The following is a 1031-nucleotide window of genomic DNA, read 5'->3' on the forward strand; positions in this document are numbered from 1 at the left end:
TAATGCACCTTAAAAGAAGTGGTGTATCAGGCAGCCTCTATGGCCGCCCCAAATGATTCTTGCCTCCTGGTCTCCAGACACTGTGAAATCCTCCCCACCTGAATTTGAAAACAAAACTTTTTTTTTTTTTTTCCCTGAGACAGGGTCTTACTCTGCCACCCAGGCTGGAGTGCAGTTCCACAATCTGGCTCACTGCAGCGTCTGCCTCCCAGGCGGTCCCGAGCAATCCTCCCATCTCAGCCTTTAGAGTATCTGGGACTACAGGCATGCACCACGACATCCAGCTATTTTTGTTAGTTTTGGGGATTTGTTTGTTTGTTTGTTTTTAGGCAGAGTCTTGCTGTCTTGCCCATGCTGTAGTGCAGTGGCGCAATCTCACTTCACTGTAACATCCACCTCCTGGGTTCAAGTGATCCTCCCTGCTCAGCCTCCCATGAAGCTGAGATTATAGTCATTCACCACCATGTCCAGCTAATTTTTGTATTTTCAGTAGAGACAACATTTTTTAATGTTGGCCAGAACTCCTCACCTCAAGTGATTTGCCTGCCTTGGCCTCCCAAAGTGCTGGGATTACAGGTGTGAGCCACCGCACCACCCAACCAACAAGTCAACATTTTGAATGGTCTCGTTTCCCCCAAATGATCATCAGACACCCCTTTAAACAAAAGCAGAGAGTTAGAGAGTTGTCTGCAAAGGCAGTGAACAGTACTCTCCTGAAAGAGTTCTGATATTGGGAAGTGTTGCTAAAATTTAAACTTCAAAAATAGCTGTGGTCATTTCAGCCACTATTTCAGAAATGAAAAAATATCTCAAGTGAGAAAGCTTAGAGACAGACCTGCGGACTTGGGAATCTAGTCCCGTAGATTCTGTACTTGCTTTCTGATTTTCATTGACCCTTCAGCAAGCTACAGGCTCCTTTTATTAGCCTGTTAATAATTTTCTTTTTTTTTTTGAGACAGAGTCTTGCTCTGTCACCCAGGCTGGAGTGCAGTGGCACGATCTCAGCTCACTGCAACCTCCACCTCCTGGGT

This window comes from Colobus angolensis, unplaced genomic scaffold (assembly GCF_000951035.1).
Source record: "Colobus angolensis palliatus isolate OR3802 unplaced genomic scaffold, Cang.pa_1.0 Scaffold10, whole genome shotgun sequence".
Lineage (NCBI taxonomy): Eukaryota > Metazoa > Chordata > Mammalia > Primates > Cercopithecidae > Colobus > Colobus angolensis.